At 34.2% G+C, this 9,453-nt stretch overlaps 1 long non-coding RNA gene across 1 annotated transcript in view; it reads right to left on the bottom strand.

The window, feature by feature from the left end:
• LOC129526627 (uncharacterized) overlaps positions 1 to 8,154 on the bottom strand; it is a 44,262-nt gene extending 36,108 nt beyond the window's left edge. Inside the window, exon 1 of the long non-coding RNA XR_008671308.2 lies at positions 8,054 to 8,154. This is a non-coding gene — a long non-coding RNA (uncharacterized lncRNA). The remainder of the gene's footprint in view (positions 1 to 8,053) is intronic.
• Positions 8,155 to 9,453: the final 1,299 nt, after the last annotated feature.

The following is a 9,453-nucleotide window of genomic DNA, read 5'->3' on the forward strand; positions in this document are numbered from 1 at the left end:
ATTACTTGTGTCTTTGACACTTCTTTAAGGCTTTTGACAGTACAGACCATATCACATTTACCTATATGTCCCTAGGGCCAAACATACTTTCTAATGCTCAGTGCTTGGTGTCCATTAAAGCTTTATTAAATACATGACTAATGCTTGAATATAACTTTGTATTTTACAAAGCATCTATTTGTATCCAGAGTTTGTATTTATAAGAAACCTTTTGTATTTAATCAGATCAATTTCTCATTGCTCTCCAAAAATACTCAATGCCTATTCACTTATTATATTTTCTTCTAAGGCAGCTTCTTCTTGAGAAGTTAGTTGAACTTCTGAGAAGCAGGAAGAACAGAGATATTATTTCCTTTCCATTACTGCGCCATCCAATAAATCCATAAATAAAATCTAGTATTCAAATTCCAAAGAAAACTGAAGAAGGCAACATGATCTGGTGGAAGTATATTCATGAATCTCTTAGGAGCTTGGCCTTGAGTGTAAACATGTCTTCAAGTCAGACTCTTTCAGTGAGGACAAGTTACATGGCCACCATGCACCACAGTAAGGGAGGCTGGGGAAAAGGAACCGTCTGCTCTTGTGACTCCATTTATTTTTATAGCCTTCTTCTTACAGAATGATCACTCACCCTCCTCCCCAGAAGAAACAATCCAAAGGCAAACTCCAGGATTTCAGGGTGACTCAAGACCAGTCTACCAGGTTTACATGTGATTCCTCATGTGCTAGTGATTAGAACACAAATCGGGTGCTGCCCTAAACACACACATCCATACATTCATGCCTTGGCCTAGAAGTAGCATGTATCACCTTACCTACATGTCATTAAAGGATATAAAATATTCCATCTGACACTGAAAAATTTAGAAAGTTATTCAGCCAGTTGCTTTTCATAACATGCACATGTTGAGAAGTATTTATTTTTGGTATCATCTGACAAAACATCAAAATGATTAGCTAATATTTCCATTATTGTAGACATATATCGATTACATATACTCACATCTTTCTGCAATAGACTCTATAGTACTTGCCTTTACACACATATATACTCTTACGCATTCTTCTGAAAGTACTTTAAGTATTTCAGTTCATTTAATTGGGTTATGTAAAATAATTAATGTGTGGCTAAAATTTCTAGTGGCTGAAAGCTATTATAGTTTTCTAGTGCCTGAAAGCCATTATAGTTTTAATTGGCCCACCCTCACTAAGTTTTAAAACTATAAGTCAGTTTTAAAACTTATTTAAAGCCATTATAGCTTTAAAACTAAGTGAGGATAGGCCATTTAAATTAGTAAGGCTGTGTTTTCATCAGAAATCAAACAGGTGTTGAAATCTTGATTGTATAACATACACATTTTTAAAAAGTCTTCAGTGGCTTGAAAATTTTACTTTATTTTAATGTTTTCTATAATTACAAAGTAATTAAATAAAAATAATTGTTATAATTTAATTTTTTATAGCTCACCAGATTCCCTAATGATGTTTTTTTCCTCTTTGGAGGAAAGTTTGTATTGCTATTTATAATAAATGTATAACTTCACACATCTTATAATTGAAATAAATTTAAATGGATTATGACTTTACTAGATCCTTCTCACCACAAGGAACACATCTTAGTTCACAAGGGAAAAAAAAATAGTGAAAACCCAAAAGACTGTGCCTCTTTTCTATTCTCCACCTTGCAAGGAAGTCGGGACAAGTCACAGTAATCCAATGAATTCCTGTTTCAGAAGGGGCATTGCTCAAGGTCTGACGGGACCTTAATTCCATCACAGTATAGGCAAAAAAAATCCTCCCCTTCCCACCACAGTGTCAACATATATGCCTATTAAACTTTTGTATATCATTTGTTCTGTGGTCAGTTTCCAAATGAAATTGAATATCTTTAGTGGCTGACAATTGTTATTACTTACATGAATCTGAATCAGACAGAACCTAAAAATGCCCAACTCATTTTTTTCCACTCACTAACTACACCACCTCCCATATTTTGAACTAGATCTTTCCATTTTTAATCACTGCATTACACAGCTCCATCAACCTCATGCTTTCTCTCTCCTTTTTCCTCGTATCTTTTACATCGTTGCACTGATAAACCTTGTCAATCTCTACCTTAAAAAAACTGCTGTTACCTTTCAAAGAAATTATTTCATATTGGCTTTACAAAGCCATGAGTGTATATTTAGTCTGTTAAATTAGATTAGATCCTTCAGAGATTTAATTGAGGACAATAGAATATTAACTTCCTACTGTTTTTCTAATGACAGTGAACCTTCTCCATTGTTCAAGTATACTCACTTGCCTTTTAAATGACATTGTATGGATGCCATCCCTTACGGCATTTAGATATTATTGATGTGCCACAATTTGAACAATGTTCAGAAGTACACAAATATCCATAATAAGACATCTTGTTGTAAGACGAGTTGTCTAAGAAATTTCTCCAAAGGGACATAGCACGTTTGCCCCAGATGCAGCATAACATCAATTTATGAAACAATGATCGTTATTAGTTAAGAAAGATTTTAGCTTTATTGACGTGTTGGGTGGAAGAATTCTTTAATGAGGGAGGAGTTTCCTATTCCTTGTAGGATGTATAGTGTCCCTGACTTCTACCCACAAAATGCCAGCAGCCCTCACCTCCAAGTTGTGACAACCAAACATTTCCCCAGATATTGTGAAATACCCTTTGGGGGACAAAATTGCTCCCTGTTGAGAACCACTGGAGTAACACTAATTGCTATAGCAGAGACCCAAAACACATAAAGGTTTAGAAAGCAGTAGTTCATTTCCCTCATAATATTCCTGGGAAGGTAAATAGATTAGTGAGTCATCTCTCTTTCATGTAGTCTTTAGGGATACATGCTGAAGGAGACTGCCATCTTCAATAAAGTCTTCCAGTTTTGTCTTGTATTCTCCATCTAAGCCAGTCAAAAGGGTAAAAGAGCATTGAAGGGGAACTTAAATGCCATAAAAGCTTTGGTCTTGAAATAATGCACATCACTCTAGTTTACTTTCCATTGGTGAGAATAAACTGTATGGCCACAGTGAACTACAAGAGAAGCTGCAATAATAGCATAGCTCTATGCCTAAGAGAAGAGAGAACTATTTTCAGCGAACAGTTAGCCATAAGACTTCCTACTCAGCAAGTATCCATTTGGATTCATTTGCACTGGATCCTTGTTACATCCTTGCATATACAACACACTTATATCCCTTTTACAAGAGACACAACCCAATTTCTCCTTTTACTCCATTCAGTTCAAACCCCAGCATATCAGGGTCATACAGTCTTGTCTATTGAGATCAGCTGTGGTTCTTCATGGTGCAAAGACCTTTGAATGAAGAAACAATTTATTGGCCTCACCCACAACTATGATCTCTTGATATACAAGACGACTCAAGTTCTAAAAAGCTTGGCCTAGAGGTGGTACACATCATTTCATTTGTATTTCATTGGCAGGAGCTAGTCACAAGACTATATCAAACTGCAATGGAGGTTGAAATATGTAGCCTAACACAGAAAAAGGAACTTTGTTTTGATGAATGAGTAACAAAGTTATCAGTTTCTGGCACATAATGTAATCTGGGGAGTGATTAGATTATATGCCAAGAATAAAAGATTAAGCCCCCAGATAATACTGAACGTTAGGCATGCCTACAACATTTTGGTTCTAAATAGTCAGAAATAAGTAGATTTTCAGAAGAATGTGGGGTGTCTGAAGGAGTACATTTACTTCCTGTGTGGGAAGGGAGTGGCCGGACACAGAGTTAGTTTGAAGGCAGAGCATTATTCGCAATTGGAGCACAAAACTAAAAAGCAAGAAAAATGCCTCCTGTTTTAGTTTTTCGTTTTGTTTTGTTTCTGTTTTTTTTTTTTTATAAGTGGATTAAGAACGAAGGCTTCTCTTGGGACACATTGGTTTCCAATGATTATTCTAGATAGTGTGAAGGCTGTTAAAGATAACAGTTCTAAATTATACTCTCAGCATCCAGAGGGTGATAAATGTTTAGAAACAAGTCAGAATTGATCTGATGAGATTGCACTTCCTCAAGTTAAGCCAATACTAAATGGCTATCACAAGCTAGGAAGAGACACTCATTCTCTTCAATGTTACTTTAGTTTTAGCTTTTTCATTACGTTTTTGTTTGTCTTCTAAATCTTTAAAAGTTTGTTCATAGATTTTTTGATATGTAGTTCCTAGAGCTTTTGTCAAGGAAAACTTGCATCAGACAAGTTAAACAGGTAAGAAGTCTTTATTCAAGACTATTTCAAAGGCAGACAGAGATTGAACTCAATACTGCTTTAAACAAAAGGTGGGAGAATCTTTAAGAACTGAGGTGAACTGGTATAAAAATAGGATGTTAGGTGGGAGGTTGGTCAATGTGATTAGTCCATTTGAATTTGCTAATTGGCATTTATCAAAGTTAGGCTACTATGCTACCCCAAAGACTGGGAGTTAGTGGCAGTATCTTCCTTGATGATTATGTTTCAAAGGGATGGCTCCTAGATCCTTAAGAAGGACATTACTGGGTTGTAAAACTGTCCAGAGGTTATGAAAAGATTTATGTCTCAAAGGGGCAAAGAACAAATTTACAAATACAAGTTTTTTGAAGTAAATGCTCCAAGAAAAGAGAGGCCATAGACCTTTAGTCAGGAGAAAACCTATGTAATGTTTATTTAAGCTGAGGAGAACACTAAGACCATCTCTTCGGTACTGAAATATAAAAGTGGTGTATTCAATGGTAAGTGGAGGCAATTATGTATACGTTCTTAGATATAGTCTTTTGATTACGCAGTCCAAAAATCCATTTGCTCTTTGGTGACTCACATAAATCTATCAATTTAAATGGCTCACAGAAATCTCTGACCCAAAATGGCTAGTTATTTTTCTTTTTTAGGACACAGTCATAAGAAATTTCCTTTGGTTCCACACTTGGTCTTTTCTATATTTGAGACATCTGAATTTCTGAATTTTAATAATTATATATTTTATATAGATATTCAAAACTTTGAAAAAACATTAAAAATATAAGGCTAATGTAACAGGGTAGAGGTTATCTGTTTTTATTAGAACCCTAGGGCCGGGTTAAGTAAAAACTGATTTCTGTAATATATTAGCATTTAGGTTATGAGTCTCCACCTATTCCTAAGTACAGTCATATGCTTCTTAACAATGATTCTGTCAATGATGAACCACATATACAACAGTGGTTCCATAAGATTACAATAGCTATACCATATAGCCTAGGGTGTAGTAGACTATATGGTATAGCTAGGTTTGTACAAGCACTCTTTATGATGTTTGCACAATATCAAAATCACCTAAAATGCATTTCACAAAACTTATACCTGTCATTAAGTGACACATCACTGTATTTGCCAACAACTTTGAGAAAATTCAGGCGTGAAATTTTCACAACAGTACACACTGCTTTTCCAATCCAATAAAAAAGGGAACAAGTGTAATATCATGTGGCTGTTTTCAGAGTAGTCTTCTCTTGTTGATCATTAGTCCAGTATTTCCTTAATTATCCTCATGATTTAAACCTAATATTTAACTTTTATGTTTTCTCTCTGTGTGTTTTCTGAGTGTCATCTAATTTTCTTCATAGTAATGATTTTTTTATGTTACTTTTACTTTATTGGTATTATTTCATGATTAACCACTTCTCTTTCTTCTTTTCAAAATATTTGCATAAACACTTTTTGGCCAGAATGCAATGATTTCATTTAAATAAAAATAGTGTTAGAAGATAAGGCACTCTTCTTTTGTTTTGTTATCCCAAGATTAAATCCTCCCAAATCCTGTATGTATGCATATGCTTCATATTTCTCCTTTATCACAGAGGTGGTCCTCACCCTCAGTTACTTGTAAAATAATCAACTCCTTCTATGGTTATTTTGCAACATTAATGTCTCCCATGCATACTTTGAAAGAATTATTTCACTCTTTGGCAATTCTAATGCCCTTGACTTTGTATGGTGCCCTTGTCAGTCCTCAGTAGGCCCATTTCTTTCCTTCTAGAAGAAAGTAATAAAGTTCTGTTGAGATAATGACCTTCAGTTTCAACTTTTACAAAAATAGAAGTAAATTTTTACCACATAATTAATTTAATGGTCATTTATCCTCAAGAATTTTTGAAAAAGGTATTCCTTATTTTTTTAAAAAGATATAAATAATGAGACTATATTCAGAGACCTCTTTAATGACTATTTAAATAGGTTTTAATTTTTAATTTATGTGACTTGAAATAAAAATTATTAAATTTAAAGTTCATGATCCTTAAAGATCATGAACCTAAATTAAATATAAAGTAAATAATTGATCATGCCTTGACCGTTTTTAAAAAAAATTAGACTATCTGAAAGGGGAAACATTTATTGTGAACTCTGATAATTTGTTATCAAAAGAACAATTAAAATATGCTGTCATTCAGCATATGAGTAACGATCATGATTATGACTGATTTATTTTCTTAGAGATATTGATATCCCATTGGTAGTAAAATTATTAGTTTTATAATATAATATAATTAGAGAATTTTCAGAGCTAAAGCTACATTGAGAAACCAAAGATTCAGTTCTCTGTAATCATGGAAGTCACACAGATTCTTGAGTTATAATAAGGCTTATAATTCTTTGAAAAATAATGGGTCTATGGATTTAACATCCATGCTATAGAAATTAATTATACTTAGGATGTGTGAAAGGTTATCCTACGTTTAAGTCATGAATTCAGATTTGTTTTGAACCTAACGTTTTGAATCACGTCCTTCTGATAGTGAATGAGCCTAGTTTACTGTTCAGTATATGCATCTCAGTATGGTTATGATGCTTTCTTTTGAATATGTAATACTTTTGTGAAGTGAAAGAAGAAATCGCCTGTATTCATTTCAAAGGGCTGACATAACAAATTAGCTTAAATTGGGTGGCTTACAACAATAGAAATTTATTCTTTCATAATTCTAGAAGCAAGGAGTCTGAAATTAAGATTTTAACATGGTATGTTTTCTCTGAAAGTTCCAGGGAAGAATCCTTTCTTGCCTCTTCCTAGCCGCTGGTGATTGCCAGCAATCCTTTGGTTTCCTCGGTTTGTAGCTGCATCATTTCAGTCTCTGCCTCCACCTTCAACTAGCTGTTTTCCTGCTGTGTGTGACTGTGTTTTTGCACAGCCTTCTTATAAGGACGTCAGTCATTGGATTATCTATGTAACCTCAAAGAAGCCACCTAAGTTTTATTTTCCTCATGTTAATTTCCTCCTCTAAGTAGGAATAAGTTAGCTCACAGAATTTTTGTGAGGATCAAATAGAATGTGCTTTGGGAAAGATAAAGTAATAGAAAAATATTTGAATTCTTTTTAACTTGTACCAGGCGGTAAGGTAAGCATACACCTATACCCAGGAGAACTGCCATGGCCCAAGAGCAGAAGTCAAGCAGAAACAGCCAGCTGAAAATGAGTATATTGGACTACAGTGTAGAACTAGACAGAGATCTGGGAAACATCTGCAAGAAAGTGGTGGTCTAAGGACTTTGGAAATTTAATCATAAAATAAATAATGTAAATTCTACTTTTACATTAGAGTTAATACTGTGCAAATATAAAACATGTATCAAATCATATACAACTTTAAAAACTATCCCTATATGTTTAAACATCATATGAAAAAATTATTAATATGGAATCAAACATATATCCTTAGGTTTATATTTTTACCTGGCATACTAATCCAGTTTAAAAAGCAGACACACAGTTGCAAAACATGAGCATTCTACTTTATAAGATGGCCCAGTAGCCCGTAGTTTGTAGATTACAACTGACGTGAGTTTTTAGAATGCAACTGACCTGAGTTCTGATCATCTGTGCATTTTTGGGAGGAAGGGCATTTTAACACAAGCACATGGGTAAAGAAGACAGAAAGAAATAGGCAGAATCAAAGAATACAAGGCTTCAGTTATATAGAAGAAACACAATCAGGAAAATTATTATACAACATAGTGACTATAGTTAATATAAATGCTAAGAAAGTAGTTGTAAAGTGTTCTCACCACAAGGATGATAACTGTCAGGTCTCTGAGCCCAAGCCAAGCCATCGCATCCCCTGTGACTTGCACGTATACATCCAGATGGCCTGAAGTAACTGAAGATCCACAAAAGAAGTAAAAATAACCTTAACTGATGACATTCCACCATTGTGATTTGTTTCTGCCCCACCCTCACTGATCAATGTACTTTGTAATCTCTGCCACCCTTAAGAAGGGTCTTTATAATTTCCCCCACCCTTAAGAAGGTTCTTTGTAATTCTCCCCACCCTTGAGAATGTACTTTGTGAGATCCACCCCTGCCCGAAAAACATTGCTCTTAACTTCACCACCTATCCCAAAACCTCTAAGAACTAATGATAATCCACCACCCTTTGCTGATTCTCTTTTCGGACTCAGCCCGCCTGCACCCAGGTGAAATAAACAGCTATGCTGCTCACACAAAGCCTGTTTAGTGGTCTCTTCACATGGATGTGCATGAAAATAACTATGTGAGGTAATACATATGTTAATTAGCTGGATTTTGTCATTTTACAATGTATATATACTTCAAAACTTCATGACATACATAGTAAACATATACAATTTTATCTGTCAAAAAAATAATAATAATAGGCAGAGTCTAAGGTGAGAGTCAACTGAGATGTGCAGCTTCTCCCCGGTAGTGACAGTGATTGAGCAAATAAAAAAATGTATTTCTGTCCACTTGACTGAGGTCCAAATAGGTTGTCCTCATTCAAGTGAACAGCAATTCATTCACTCATTTACTTATTTATTCAACTTACCTGCTGAGTGATTTCTAAGTATAAGGAACTGTTAGATGCTGAGGATATATGGGAGTCAAGCATAGCACCTATCTTCAACTTAAAATCTAGTGGAAAAATGCTACTTAAATTAGTATTGTTTAATACTAATTAATTACTGTTAATGACAACTGAGAATTATTGACTAAATACTTGATATAAATCATTCAAAAACTCTGGTCTAAAAAGAAAATATAAAGCTCTACCTTAATTAGTGCCTGCAATTGCTAAGGGCTGTGAAGGGCAGGAGCTCAAAATTAATATTTAATTTTATATAAGTTTATGCATGTAATGAGGAACTCATTATTTTGAATCATAATATTGCTAAATTGAAGTAGAAAAAGAAAAAAGCTGACTGTTAGAACTGAACATTTTTTAGAGATCCTCATTTTACACATAGAGAAATAGTAGCTGAGAGTTAGCAAATAAGAACCTTAGATTCGGTTATAGTGTTTGGGAAGAGATTGGCTGATTTTGTCTTAAAACTGATTTCTATTACTTTGTGGTTATTGTCTTTATACACATTAGGTAGCCAGAGTGATCTTTAAAATATATATATATACACACACATGTGTTTAAAGCTGTTTCAAATCATTAAATAGT

Source organism: Gorilla gorilla, chromosome 15, assembly GCF_029281585.2.
Source record: "Gorilla gorilla gorilla isolate KB3781 chromosome 15, NHGRI_mGorGor1-v2.1_pri, whole genome shotgun sequence".
In the NCBI taxonomy this organism is placed as follows: Eukaryota; Metazoa; Chordata; class Mammalia; order Primates; family Hominidae; genus Gorilla; species Gorilla gorilla.